At 39.9% G+C, this 15,583-nt stretch overlaps 1 non-coding gene across 1 annotated transcript; it reads left to right on the top strand.

Moving 5' to 3' along the window:
• The first annotated feature begins 7,514 nt into the window (after positions 1 to 7,514).
• On the top strand, positions 7,515 to 7,621 carry LOC141657986 (small nucleolar RNA R71). Its single transcript, XR_012548899.1, has one exon. It is a non-coding gene; the product is annotated as a small nucleolar RNA R71 (small nucleolar RNA).
• The last annotated feature ends 7,962 nt before the right edge of the window (positions 7,622 to 15,583 follow it).

The following is a 15,583-nucleotide window of genomic DNA, read 5'->3' as shown; positions in this document are numbered from 1 at the left end:
CTCTAATTATTGATAAGAAGAACATGCTCCTCTAATTAGACTAATGGGGTATTTATAGTGGAAATTAGGGAGGATGCATTAGGGTTAACTAAGGGCTAAACTAGTAACTACACTTTTTAGATTGAGCAAGGAGGAGCCAGTATTTTTTGAAGGAAGGGCTTCTTTCTTCGTAGCTTGGAGAAGAGGAAATCGTGCTGTGCTGGAATCCGGGCGGAATAAGGTCGGGACGGGCGGATTCTGGCGATGGGGTCCGAGCGGATTCGAGAGAATCCGGGCGGATTGTGGAGGTGGAATCCGAGCGGATTATGGGAAAGCCGCACGGATTGTGCAGCTGGGGGACGGCCGGATTGGTGACAATCCGCACGGATTGTCACTCAGCAAGACATCTTCTTCTTTTCTTTCCTTTTCTTCATAAATTCCTTGGGGATTTCCTTAGGGACTCAAGGATCCTTTCTCAACATTGCTCTTCTACTATAATATGTACAAAGGCCTTCTAATCTTGTCTCTCCTTGATGCTTGGTCATTGAATTTGATCAATTTAGTCTTGTTTTCCCATGAAAATGCAAGATTCTTACTCCTTTCCTACCAAGGGATCAAAATCTCAAAGAATATGCAAAACAAAAAACTAAAGATAAGAAATGACCCAAATATGCACTAAAATGCATGGGAACAAGGCTAATTCGGGGGCTAAATATGCGCTAATTATGGTCACATCAAATATCCCCAAACCGAACCTTTGCTCGTCCCGAGTAAAGAGGTGACAAAGACTAGGACCAATACTAACCTATCCTAATAATATAGCCGATATGAGACAATTAGCGGGTCTCACTCCGCCCCTTCAACTCACAACAAGACAACCATGAGGTAGGATGCCTTCTTGCAAGGCAAGGTGGGTCTTGCCAAAATGGCGACACATCCAAACATTAAGCGCACAAAATCACATAATGGATGCATCTACAAAAGAATAGCCACTTCCTCATCAAGTGGCGGAGGGACTAAAGAGGAACAAATTTAAGAGCATGTAATCCTTCACAAATACTAGTTCAACAAATTACTAAGGCTAAGAGGATGGCACTAAATCACCTCCAAATGGTGTTAAACTAGACTACTTTCGTCCTCAATTTCCAAATGCTTTCGTCAAGAGCGATCGGATGGTGGTGGAATGATGATCCCTATGATGCTAGTAGCATATGACATGACAAGTCTCGAATTCTCTACAAAAGTAAAGGTCATGGATCGTCCCAAGCTCGACCAAGTGGCTTGACAAAAGGCTTTTTGGGAATGAAATGCTCAAATCTTTATTCACAACGGGTGGATATGATTAGTATTCAAAATTGTCCTCATTTCACTTTCACATTTCAAAAATTTAAGATGGGGTTTGTCCCTTCTGGGCTAGTGTCCTTTGCTTTCGCCAATCGCTTATTAGGCAACCGGTTAACCTCTAGACAATAGCTTTTCGGGGTGATAGTCACTCTGTCTCTGGGCGGCCGAATTCACAACCGTATGGGGGCCCAATTCAATGGATCCCGCACTAAAGCACATCGAAGTGGTACGCCTCCATCAAAACAACTTAAACTTCTCAACTTTCAACAATTCATAACATTTGAGGTTCCTTGGCATTAGATTACTTCCACATGACAAAATTCTTTGAAATGAGCACTTCAAGCTTATTGATAGAAAATATTTTTGGGTTGCCTTACCGCAAGGTCAAACAAGGTCACCTAGACAAGTTAACCAAGTCCACATCGCATCACGGGGTTGGATAGGTGACTCACATGCAAACCCTTGACTAGGCTTTGGGTCATGGGTCAAAAGACACTAGTATGACACTATCTAGGGTGTTTTACAACCATTCTAGTAGACAAAGTCTTAAGTTGAACAAGTATTTGTAATGACGTAGTTGCTCTTGTCAAAGTTCCTAATTAGGCATTTTTCAAAATATTTCTAATATGCAACTACATGCCATGATGCAACTAATATAAACATCCTAATGCAAGTGATTCTATCAACTAATATGACATATAAACTAAATGCAAGTCCTAAGTTCACATTGTTATACCGCATCAATCAAAATAAAGCCACATAGTCATTAACATAAAGAGGAAAAAGGAGATTGGAAAGATCATACCATGCGGTCTTCATGATCCTCATGTCTCGGATGTGGCGTAGTCAATTAATGTGAACAAGGATAGAACAAACACAATATATACAAAACAATATATACACAAGACTACAAAGGGAAATAAACATGTTTTTGGGTTTTCAATTTTCAAATTTTTATGATTTTCAAAATTTTTCAATTTTTTTGGATTTTTGAATAAAAGTTAAATGTTAGAATTCCCATCCCCACACTAATATGGGCATTGTCCTCAATGGCCAAAATGATGGAAATTATGCAAAGATGATGCATGATTTCTATACTAAATGCAATCTATACTAAGCTACACTACATGATGCATGGTTTTTGTCATGACGGAGAGGATAATTTAGATTACCTCCCGTTGTGTATGCATTAACTTCTCCAAACCGAGTGAGACACTATTGCTAATGTCCAAGAATGGGTGTAGTTCATGCACACACTATGCAATGCATGAAACTAATTTGTCATTTTGGATTTTGAAAATGGGAACAATAAAATGAGAACACCTCAATGGTACCGAGGTGTGAGTCCTCTATGGTGCTAGGACTACTCCAACAATGATCAAAATTATAATTAGAGTAAAGAGAGAAATAGACAAACCATAAGAGGGTAGGAGTCTCCAAGGCTTGCTAATCTTCCATCATATCATCACCATCATCACTTTCCTCAATAGAAGTGGTCACATTGCCACTTCCCTCTTTACTTGCTTCTTCACCTTGCTCCTCATCCATTTCTCCTTCTTCACTTGCTTCCTCATCAATGTTATCATCAACTTCTTCATCATTACCAACAACCTCATTGTCATCCGAAACGACCCTAGATGCACCCGGAAATAGGACTTCTCTATCCGCCCAACTAGGCAAAGGACATGATGGATCAAGTAGTCCTTGCCTAGCTAAGTGTAGGAGGGGTGGATATTGAGCCAAGTAAGCATTTTTCCGGTCCTCAAAGGCTTGCTTGTGCATTTCTTGCATGAGAAGAGTCACATAATCATTTCTAGCTTCAACTCCTTCCGGCTTGAACTCTTGATACTCAAAGGGGTAAGGTGGTATGACAATGGAAGAGGAGGGAGTTTCAAGATCACCCTTTTGTTGTTGAATAATATACTCGGCCTCTTTAGAAAGGGGAAGTAGATAATTGGTCCGGTGGATGCTTAGACGACAAATCTTTGAGGGCAAAGTGAACGATCTAGCTTCACTAGTGAGCCATCCATACTTAGTGTCAAGGGGGTTATGGGCAACCCACTTGTACTTGTGTATCATAGTATGCAAATCAACAAGATGACCACCCTCCTTTGCTTTGTACTTGTTATCCTTATTGAAGTTAGGATCAAAGTACTTGGCTAGGATAGTGACTAGGCCGCCATTGACAATAACGGTAGTGCCCTTCTTCCCACAATCAATGTTGAGCCATCTATCTACCAAGAGCCTTAAAGAATTGTAAGGCTTGGTATGTACTCTTCCAATGTTCAAAGCCGATTCAAGAAGAATAAAATCAAGTTTGGTGAAATGGTTGGTATCTTTCCTTGCAATTATGGTGTTTCCCATGACCTTGTGCCATACTCTTATGCCCGGATGGTGGACCAAAAGAGCACGACTCGCATGAAAGTCCTCAAATTTCCTCCCGGAAATTGCCTCCCAAAGAGGGTCGGGGTCATACTTTCCATAATTCTTAAAATAACGTGGTTCATCACTAAGACCCAAAATTTCACTCAATTCCTTAAAGGAAATGCGTCTACTAACATTAGCTAGACGAAACTCGAGATTCTCCCTACTCTCAACTTTGGTGACTTTCAAAGAACTCAAAAATTCCAAGGTAAGGGAGGGGTATGTCAATTCCTTTGTTTCAAACAATTTCTTCAACCCCATGGCTTTGAAAAAGGCTCTAGTTTGCTCAAGAACACCCAATTTTTCTAAGGTATCTTCACATATAAATTTGGTGGATTGTAATGACTTCCTAGCAAACTTGACAAAGGTATTTCTATGGGTTTCGGAAATAAAAGTTACCTCCGGATAATGCAAAAGTTGATCAATTTCCGGAGTAGAAGGTGTTGTTGCTCCCATAGAAGGTTGTTGTTGTTGTTGCACTTCCAAGTTTGGTGTTGCTACCACCATAGCCAATGCTTTCTTTGTTTGAAGAGCCTTTTGCCTTTGTGAGAGTGCCTTAGCTTTTGGTACCTTTGTTGCCTTTGTTGCTCCCTTAGTCCTTGCCATTGATGAACTAACCAAGAAAAGAATGAAAAATCTTCAATTTGTAGTGTACCCAAATCGATTTAAAGGTGAAAGGCTTTGCCTTTATGAAATCAAAAATCGACCCAAAGGTTGAAGATTTTGTGCTTGGTTTTGATTTTTATTGAAAAAGGAGTGATTGATTTGTTGTTAGAAGGATGATTTGATTTGTTTTTGGTGAATGTTGTTGAGGCATTTTATTTTTGTGATGGAGAGGATGAGGGTTTTGATGTTGTGGGTAGTGTTTATGAATGAATGAATGAATGAAGGAAGGTGGGAGGGATTTTATAAAGACCGAAATTTTCGAACTGCAGGGGCAATCCGTGCGGATTCTACCCAATCCGGGCGGATTCTGCTCTTTCGGTTTTATAAAACTCGCCTAAAGACGGGCGGATTCTCAAGAAGACGCTCGGATTTGCTTGATACGGGACGGGCGATTTGCACGAAGACGGACGGATTTCATCCGGAAATTTTCTCGTTTTCTTGAAGCAGAAAGACAGCGTCTTGATCCGGGGCGACGGACGGATTTGCAGAGACGGGCGGATTGCTGTTCAGGATGCCCGGATTCTCTTACAGTCAAAAATCTTCCAAAATCTCAGCTTATAAAGTCGTGCGTCTTCGACCCAGTACGCTCGGATTACTGAAGACGGGCAGATTCTCTTGAATCCGTTCGGATTCGACCCCTTGTACCCGGATTCAGTTCCATCCGTGTACAATGCATTTCCCTTACCATTCTTCTATTCTTTCTTCATGCCTCGTGTTCGTCATTGTGGGGGCACTACTAGGGTATGGATAGCCTAGGCAATTGTCATCCCCACACTAAGGTAAAGCACTACACATCAATTGAAATTGTTAGTCCCTCCCTCACTTCTCTCAAACATGACAATTATCTTGATCAAAGTAAATAAAAATCCAAAGATGACAAAAAAATGCAATACAAGAATTGAAATGTAAGTTAGGGAGTTAGAAATATTTACAAGTGGTGGTTTAGGGAGGACTCCACCAAACTCTCATTCTTGATGAGATGTCAAGGGGGCATGTCCAAGGTGTTGTTGATGTTGCTCAACACCTTGGAAAAGTAATCGAAAGCTTGTTCATTATCATGGTAGAGGTCTTCGATAGACCTTGGCCCTTGTTGTCGGTCTTGATCGATGGCATTACCAATGTAGGGATTAAAAATCCCTTCAAATTCGTTGTCCCAAAGACCACAAACTTCATTAAGTTGATCATTGAAAATCTCTTGATTTGATGGAGACAACTCTCCCAATTTCTTCTCTTGGCCAATGAGGCCATTCTCTTCTTCCTTGATTGATTTTGATGAGCTTTGCAAGCTCTCCTTGTCACAATTCACTTGCTCTTTGAATGGAGCATCTTCAATTTTCTTCTTCCATTGGAGTTCCGATTTCTTCCTCTCATCCTTTCGGCTATAATGATCAATCATGAAACATGGTTCATGCAAATGAGGAGCTCTCATAGTCTTGTCGAGATTAAAAGTTATACTTTCATCTCCCACTTCTAGAGTGAGCTCACCATGTTTTACATCAATTACCGCACCCGCGGTGTGTAGGAAAGGTCTTGCTAGAATGATTGGAATGTTGGAATCTTCCTCCATATCAACAATGACAAAGTCCACCGGGATGAAAAACTTCCCAATTCGCACGGGGACATCTTCCCATATCCCTAATGGTGTCTTCGTCGATCTATCGGCCATTTGGAGTGTGATGTTGGTGCATTTAAGCTCTCCCATCCCCAACCTTTTACTCACCGAGTACGGCATGACACTCACACTAGCCCCTAGATCACATAAGGCTTTGTTGATCGTCGTGTCGCCAATGGTACACGGTATTGAGAAGCTTCCCGGATCCTTTAACTTTGGAGGTGAACTCCCTTGAAGTATTGCACTACTCATCTTAGTGAAGGCGATAGTCTCAAGCTTCCGGATCGACTTCTTCTTTGTGTGGATATCTTTCATGTATTTCGCATACGCCGGCACGTGATTGATTAATTCCGTGAAAGGAATTGAGACTTCCAAATTCTTGACAATTTCCATGAATTTTCCAAGTTGATCATCAAATTTGGGCTTGGCTTGACGACTTGGAAAAGGAAGTCTAATCACAATGGGCTCCTTCTCCTTGACCTTGTCTTCATTTTTCTTTGAACTTTCTTCTTTTGATGATTCTCCATCTTTGGAGCTTTGCACAATTTCTTTCTTTTCACTAGCTTCCACAACTTCATCCTCAACTTGCTTCTTCGGTGCTTCATACCTTGTACCACTTCTCAAGTGAATGGCACTAACCGTTTCATGTCTAGGGGGATTACTTTGAGGTGGTAATTGCCCCTTTTGTCTTTGTGAGCTTGAAGATGCTAGTTGAGTCAATTGTGTTTCCAACATCTTGGTGTGAGCTAGGATGTTGTTGATGGTGGTTTCCTTTGCTTGGCTATCTTTTTGCATTTGAGTGAAAAATTCTTGTTGATTCTTTTGCATTTGGAGGACCGCTTTTTGGACATCAAAACCTTGGTCATTTTGGTGATTGTATGGATTTTGATTTTGGTAACCTTGGTTTTGATTGAAAAAGGGTCTTTGATTTTGGTTTCTCATGGGTGGTGGAGTGTATGTTGTTTGAGGGTTTTGAACATTTTGGCTTTTGTATGAGAGATTTGGATGGAATTTGGTGTTTTCATTGTAAAAGTTGGAATAAGGGGTACCACTCTTGTATGCTTGGAAAGCATTCACTTGTTCATTTGTTCCCCTACATTCACCTTGGTCATGTCCCAAAGTTCCACAATTCTCACATATCCCACTTGGGATTGATGAGGATGCCGTCATGGCATTAACATGATGCTTTGATGATTTTGAGTTTTCTTCAAGTCTAGCCATAGCTTGTTCAAACTTCAAGTTGATTGTGTCAATGTGAGCACTAAGTTGAGCACCCAATTGAGTAACGGAGTCCACTTCATGCTTTCCTCCTCTAGTAGCCGTGCGAGGTCTACTATATTGTGAGTTATGGACCGCCATTTCCTCAATCTTGTTCCATGTTTGATTGTCATCAACTTCGGTGAACATTCCATTTGATCCCATATTGAGAATGTTCCTAGAATCCTCATATAAACCATTCCAAAATTGTTGTACCAAAAACCATTCGCTAAGTCCATGGTGAGGACATGAGCGACAAATTCCCTTGAACCGCTCCCAAGCTTCATACAAAGATTCTTCATCCCTTTGCTTAAAACCCGTGATTTGAGCTCTTAGCATGTTAGTCTTTTTCGGTGGGTAGAATTTTTTGTAGAAAGCTAGAGCCAACTTCTTCCAAGAATCTATTCCGAGGGTGGCCTTATCAAGGCCCTTCAACCATTGCTTCGCGGTGCCGATTAGAGAAAAAGGAAATAAGACCCATCTAATTTGGTCTTGAGTCACGCCCGTTTGAGAGATTGCATCACAATAGTCGCAAAAGGTTTCCATATGAGAATGAGGGTCTTCACTAGGCATCCCCCCAAATTGGCTCCTCTCAACTAATTGGATGAAGGCGGACTTGGCAATAAAATTTCCGGTTAGATGTTGCGGTGTAGGAGTACCATTTGGTAGATTCTCCTCGGTGGGTACGGAGTGTGACGAGAATTTAGGCATTGTAGGTGGATTTTGTGGGGTATTGTGTAATGGGTTCTCCTCTCCTTCTATTGCGAAAGGATTGATGAACTCACTAGTGGGTTGAACAACTTCACTAATACCTCTTAAATTTCTCCTAACAAGTCTCCTATTGTTCGTCAAGGTTCTTTTGATTTCACGGTCAAAAGGTAACAAATCACCTTGTGACCTTCTAGACATGCAAAATATCAAACAACTCGAAAACAATTAGAACAAACCTTGAGGAGTTTTACTTCCCCAAGGCGAAGAAAGACACAACTAATAACAATAAAAAGGAAATCTAAATCAGACAAACACCGTCCCCGGCAACGGCGCCATTTTTGATCGGGTCCGTTTTGTGCTCACAAATAGATGTGGTCGTTGGGTCACGGTCGAATCAAAACACAATTTATAACTTCACAAAACAACTCTACAATTAGTAAAGAGGCAAGTAAAGGTCGGATCCCAAGGGACGGGAATTGAAATGAGATTTCTATTGCAACTAGTGGTGTCTAAGGGGTGTCACAAATAGGGTTGATGTAGAAGATCACTAACTAAAATAGCAATGAAAATAAACTAGCAAGATGAATTAAAAAGGGTTGTAAACAATTGATAAAAAGCACTAGGGTGTCATGGGATCATAGGGGAATCATGGGATATGATCATACAAACATGTTCTCAAATTATAAGCAAGCAATTATTGTTGTGATGGATTGAGTTGGTTTATATCTTACAATCCTAAGAAAGTTTGGGTCCCGGAGCCGAATCGATTAGATTGTACAACACCTACAAGTCGACTTAATCTTCCCTACTCAACAACATGCATGGTCTAATGAGACTCGAGTTGGTTTATGTCTTACAAGTCTCATTGAAAAGGTAGGTGATGGTGGTAAATGCAAGGATTCATAGGCTTAGCATTTCATCAAACATAACATGTGCATGAGTTAAGATCAAAACAAGCAAGCAAATAAACCATGAAAGCATATTAATTTAAGCATGAATCATTCCCCATGTTGGTTTCCCCTAATCACCCATTAACCCTAGCTAAGAGACTACTCACTCATTATCATGTTGATCATGCTAGCAAGGTTGTCAATCATACCAACAATATGAAACATGATGAATAAATGAAAGTAATTAACAATAATTAAAAAGGGATTAAGAGAATTATACCTACTAATGATTCCAATAATAAAGCAAAGATAAAAGAAGTACTTGATGCTTGATTGAGAGGTTGTCAATCTCCCAACAATAACCCAAATAATCTTCAATTACCCAAAATAAAGGATGAACAAAAAAAGAGATTAAGGAAATAAAACTTGTATTAGAACTTGATTAATTGTTGATTACAAAACTAAAGAGAGATTTGATTGATATTAACTACTCTAATTATTGATAAGAAGAACATGCTCCTCTAATTAGACTAATGGGGTATTTATAGTGGAAATTAGGGAGGATGCATTAGGGTTAACTAAGGGCTAAACTAGTAATTACACTTTTTAGATTGAGCAAGGAGGAGCCGGTATTTTTTGAAGGAAGGGCTTCTTTCTTCGTAGCTTGGAGAAGAGGAAATCGTGCTGTGCTGGAATCCGGGCGGAATAAGGTCGGGACGGGCGGATTCTGGCGATGGGGTCCGAGCGGATTCGAGGGAATCCGGGCGGATTGTGGAGGTGGAATCCGAGCGGATTATGGGAAAGCCGCACGGATTGTGCAGCTGGGGGATGGCCGGATTGGTGACAATCCGCACGGATTGTCACCCAGCAAGACATCTTCTTCTTTTCTTCCCTTTTCTTCATAAATTCCTTGGGGATTTCCTTGGGGACTCAAGGATCCTTTCTCAACATTGCTCTTCTACTATAATATGTACAAAGGCCTTCTAATCTTGTCTCTCCTTGATGCTTGGTCATTGAATTTGATCAATTTAGTCTTGTTTTGCCATGAAAATGCAAGATTCTTACTCCTTTCCTACCAAGGGATCAAAATCTCAAATAATATGCAAAACAAAGAACTAAAGATAAGAAATGACCCAAATATGCACTAAAAAGCATGGGAACAAGGCTAATTCGGGGGCTAAATATGCGCTAATTATGGTCACATCACTCTTGTAAAATATAAATAACTAATTAATTCCACCTCAAAACATATACACATATCGCATAAAATTAATTAATTAACAATTAATTAATAAATTCTAAATTATTAATTTATTACTTAAATATCACATAATTAAATAATAAATCTTCTCTGCCCGAGTTCGTAACCCGTCATCAAATAATACTTTTACATGACTAATTAAAAGTCAAATAATACAAAGAATTAATTATCTCGTATCTCATACAAACAATTAATTCATTCTATTTGGGCGTCATCCTATAGGTGTGACCTAAAGGGATCAACTGATCACCGCCGTCACACGACAGTAATGTCAAACTCTAGTCAGCCAATCATTACCGATTAACGATGACCAGCTGACAAATAAAAATATAAATCCCTGATATTCCTTTTACGAGATTTAATATGTAAACGCACTTATTGTAGAGGACACTACTCCAACAATCTCCCACTTGTCCGACACAAGTGTGAGTTACCAATTCTCTTGTCCAATAATATCTCCCACTCAATGCAAGATGTCTTTCAGGTCGTTCTTGCAGGTGATCATATCATAAAGTGGTTTCCTCGATCAGGAGAATGACTGTCTGACCGGATAATCTACTATAGATCTCATCCGAGCGTGGCCACGCATTTCCAGTCACCTCTCCTCGAGTGGCCTTGAGATAAAATATGACATAAATGGGCAATCCTGTTGACCTATCTTCTTCGTTCGATACAGATCACAATGACCCGGTAAATGCTCATCGGCCTCCTTTTACGGTGTGACCTAGAACAAAAACTAAAGCCACCGGAAAACCGCACCAACTCAGACAAATAGTCACCAGTCTAAAGAATTGACTCGTAGGAATATATAGAAATCCTCGCTGTGACCCAGCAACAAAAGGAGTCTATAAACGGTCACTGTCCGACAAATCGTCTCACAATCTGCCTATGTAACCGACCAGTCATCATTATGACCATATGACAGTTGAACTTGTCATCTATCGCCTTACAATCTAGTCACTCCGAGACGTCACCTCATTAAGTAACTAGGGACAAAATACAATGTTAATCCAGTTCACTTTAATAGAGTTCAACTTTGTCACTACAATCTATTTGGATAAAACAAAATATATAAAAATTCAGATATAAAACTGAATGCAACGATAAATGTAATTATCATATATGAAATAATAAATACAATATCTTAATTATTACATATCATATAATTTACAACAGTTCTGACATTCGTCTCAATCCCATCGAAACTACATGACTATCATGTTTGGCTTTAAACAAAGGTTTGGGTAAAGGATCAGCGATGTTGTCAGCTGTCCCAACCTTACAAACTGTAATTTCTTTTCTTTCGATTAAATCTCTAATTACATGAAATTTCCTAAGTACGTGTCTAGACTTGTTACTAGACTTGGGCTCTTTTGCTTGAAAAATAGCCTCACTGTTATCACAATATAAAGTGATAGGATCCTCGGCGGTAGAAACTACTTTCAGTCCCTCTAAAAATTGCCTAATCCAAACAGCCTCCTTTACAGCTTCAGAGGCTGCAATGTACTCAGCTTCCATTGTAGAATCAGCAGTCACGGACTCTTTAAAACTTCTCCAGCAAACTGCCCCTCCGTTCAACAAAAAAACAAAACCAGCCTGGGATTTCAAATCATCCCTATCGGTTTGGAAACTGGCATCCGTATAACCTCTTATACGTAATTCAGATTCTCCTCCAAATACTAAGAATGAATCTTTAATCCTTCTCAAGTACTTTAGAATATTCTTGACGGCTATCCAGTGATTCTTACCTAGAGTTTTTTGAAAACGACTCGTCATACTCAAAGCATACGAGACGTCAGGATGAGAACACATCATAGCATACATGACCGATCCAACAACGGAAGCATAGGGAATCGATTTCATGCATTCAATATCCTTAGGCTCAGTAGGACACTGTGTAATACTACGGATTTTAAGTTAAGTACTCGACCGAGTAGAGCCTACTCGGCCGAGTAGTGTCAAGAGTGTAGTCTGTTTGGGTTCTGGCGAGGAATACTCGGCCGAGTATAGTGAATACTCGACCGAGTAGAGGATACTCGGCCGAGTATACACTTTACTCGACCGAGTATCCGATCTGGCGAGTAATATTTCAGCGGTTTGATGCGGGAGTGTTTAGGGTTATTTAATTGTGAAAATCAGTTTCTAAATGTCATTTGCAACCCTAATCATTTTACGATACTCTAATAACTCCCTAATCTTCCACTGTGTGTGTGCGATTGTGGTAATCCTTGCGTTCAATCTTTCGTTCTACTGTTGGTAAGTCCTTATTTCCCATGTCATTTATGCTATTTTAGGGTTTACTGTATATATGGAATTGGGGAAAAGGGGATTGTGCAATGTGTAATTTGCCATGTGGTTATTGTATAGGAGAAGACTTCACAGAGGAACCTTTCTAATTGTCCGGTTTCCGTATTGCTGTTGTTGCTAAGGTAGGGTTTCTCCTACTCAGTACTGTTAATTGATTAAGATTGCATATGTTTCATAATTGTTGTTATCTGCTGATCATCGGAGGATGGGTGTTGTGGTGACGGTGTTGGTGTGGTTGTGATGTGATGGTTGTGGGTTGTGATAGCTGTGATGCTGTAGTGTGTGTGATTGTGGTGGAGTCACTTGTGGGAGTGGCTTCACACCCTAGTTCGCCCTCTGTGGAACCCGTCACGGGAGGGGATGTACACATTAAGGGACAGGGATTGTTAATCGCTCGTTAATGAGTTGGACTTGGTGGGGATGGGTTGCGGTCACCCACTGGCGGAGTGGATTACCTGTTGCGATGGATAATCTGGCAGGGCTACACACTTCGGTGTGTAGTCGGTTACCGTGGAGGATGATTAGCCGGTTTCATTGTTTGTTTGTCTTATATTGATTGAATGGTACTGACCCCATTGTTGTTGTTTGTGGAATCTGCCGTGATCTATTCGGGGATGGTGACCAGGCTTGACAGGTATTGCTTTTGGTGAGCATGGGCGGTCATGGGGGAGTCGTCTTCACCAGTTATAGCATCACGGTCTCGAGTCTTAGTTATGACTTTAAAGTTGTTAGTTGTTGGATTTATTTTATTGGTTTGGATTGGATTTTGTCAATGTAAACATTTACACTCTTCATTATTCTAATAAATGTGTTAGGACAAACGCTTTTGATATATGCTAACCTCGGACAACCGAGATGGTAACACTCTTTCATGGCTAGGTGGTCCTGGTAAGGCACCTTGGTATGAGGGGGAGTTACACACTGTGACTTACTCAAAGTGATCCCACTGCCCATAGGTAGAAAACCTCTCTTAGAGTTTTTCATATTGAATCGGTCAAGAATCTTATCGATATAGGCTTCTTGACTCAATGCTAATATCCTTTTGGATCTATCCCTATAGATCCGGATACCCAAGATGTGCTTAGTTTCGCCCAAATCTTTCATTTGGAAGTGATTTCCTAACCACATCTTAACAGAAGCAAGCATATCTATGTCATTCCCAATGAGTAATATGTCGTCCAAATAAAGAAGTAAGAAAACAACTTTACTCCCACTAAACTTCATGTATAAACATGGTTCCTCAACACTTCGAGAAAAACCATTTTGTTTAATAACATGATCAAAATGATAATTCCAACTCCTTGACGCTTGCTTAAGACCATAAATGGATCTCTTAAGTTTGCATACTTTGTTAGGATTTTTAGGATCCACAAAACCCTCAGGTTGTGTCATGAACACTTCCTCTTCCAGAAACCCGTTCAAGAAAGCGGTTTTGACATCCATTTGCCGTATCTCATAATCATGAAATGCAGCAATCGCTAACATTATCCGAACAGATCTAAGCATAGCAACTGGTGCAAAAGTTTCATCATAGTGTAAACCATAAACCTGGGTGAAACCTTTTGCCACCAATCTAGCTTTGTAGACATCTTTATGTCCATCCATGCCGATTTTAATCTTGAATATCCACTTACACTGAAGACGTCGAACATCTTTAGGTAAGTCAACCAGGTCCCATACCTGATTATCGTACATGGAATCCATTTCGGCTTGCATGGCCTCGAGCCATAACTTAGAGTCAGAACTCATAATAGCTGCTTTGTAGGTCTTGAGTTCATCACTTTCCAAAAGTAAAACCTCATAGTCACCATATTCCTCGATGACACCAAGGTATCTATCAGGCTGGCGACTAACCCTCTCTGACCTCCTAAGTTCAGAAGGAACAATAACTAATTCAGACGTAGAAGGAACATCTTCCTGTATTGTCATATCAGTTTGTGGCTCTTGAACTTCATCAAGTTCAAATTTTCTCCCACTCTGTCTTCTAGAAATAAACTCTTTTTCTAGAAAGATAGCTTCACGAGCCACAAACACTTTGTTCTCTCTACTATTGTAGAAGTAATATCCACAAGTTTCCTTAGGGTAGCCTACAAAAATACATTTTTCAGAACGAGGTGCAAGCTTATCGTCTGACTTGCTCTTAACATAAGCATCACAACCCCATACTTTTATGTATCGCAGATTCGGGACTTTCTCTTTCTATATCTCATATGGAGTTTTGTCAGTTGCTTTAGTGGGACTTTGATTAAGTGAGCGTACAACAGATAAAATGGCAAAACCCCAGAATGACTTAGGTAACTCTGTTTGACTCATCATTGATCGGACCATATCTAATAAAGTTTGATTCCTCCTTTCAGCCACACCATTTAATTGTGGTGTGCCAGGAGGAGTTAACTGGGATACAATACCACAGTTTGTAAGGTGATCTCTGAAGTCATTGCTTAAATACTCCCCACCACGATCTGATCGTAATGCTTTAATCTTCTTATTTAATTGGTTTTCTACTTCATTCTGAAACTCTTTGAACTTATCAAAAGCTTCACTTTTATACCTCATTAAGTAGATATACCCATATCTACTCATGTCATCGGTAAAAGTAATGAAATAGTCAGAATTACCTTTAGCAGTGACTGTCATTGGACCACATACATCGGTGCGTATTAAACCCAACAACTCACTAGCTCGAGATCCTTTTCCTAGAAAAGGTGAACGGGTCATCTTGCCAAGAAGACAAGATTCGCATGTACCAAATGATTCGAAATCAAAAGGTTTTATTATACCAGTCGACACTAGTCTTTTAATGCGTTTCTCGTTAATGTGTCCTAATCGACAATGCCATAAATAAGATTGATCGGGATCACCTGTTTTGAGTCTTTTATTATCTAAATGATAAACATCGTTGCAAGTATAAATACCATTGATTGAAATAGCTTCGCTACATACAATCCCATTAAGGGAAAAAGTACAACATTTGTCTTTAATTACAAAAGAAAAACATTCTGTGTCTAACACAGATACTGATATTATATTTCTAGACAACGTTGGTACAAAATAACAATTATTAAGAAACAACTGCAACCCTGAAGCTATGTTAAGTACATAAGTTCCTACTGAGACGGCGGCTACTTTAGA

The sequence above is a fragment of the Silene latifolia genome, chromosome 5, assembly GCF_048544455.1.
Source record: "Silene latifolia isolate original U9 population chromosome 5, ASM4854445v1, whole genome shotgun sequence".
Classification (NCBI taxonomy): domain Eukaryota; kingdom Viridiplantae; phylum Streptophyta; class Magnoliopsida; order Caryophyllales; family Caryophyllaceae; genus Silene; species Silene latifolia.
This window is presented reverse-complemented; position numbering and strand designations above follow the sequence as displayed.